Source organism: Cryptotermes secundus, unplaced genomic scaffold (assembly GCF_002891405.2).
Source record: "Cryptotermes secundus unplaced genomic scaffold, Csec_1.0 scaffold7, whole genome shotgun sequence".
In the NCBI taxonomy this organism is placed as follows: Eukaryota; Metazoa; Arthropoda; class Insecta; order Blattodea; family Kalotermitidae; genus Cryptotermes; species Cryptotermes secundus.
In genome coordinates, this window is record NW_019727389.1 from 759016 (window position 1) to 759228 (window position 213).

The window sequence follows — 213 nt, forward strand, 5'->3', positions numbered from 1 at the left end:
TGATGATGATGATGATTGCCAGTTAGTGTCTGTAATTGTTGGATTAAATTTCGGGCGGCTAGGACATTGTTCACAGAGCCCACTGATTTGTACCGTGGAAAGAATGTAAACCGATTAGTCAAGATCGGGAAAGATCCAGTCCAGTTAATGCTGGCTGCAAAGAAGCGTTCCATTATAATTTTGGCACATTTAGAAACAAAACAAAGACGGAAA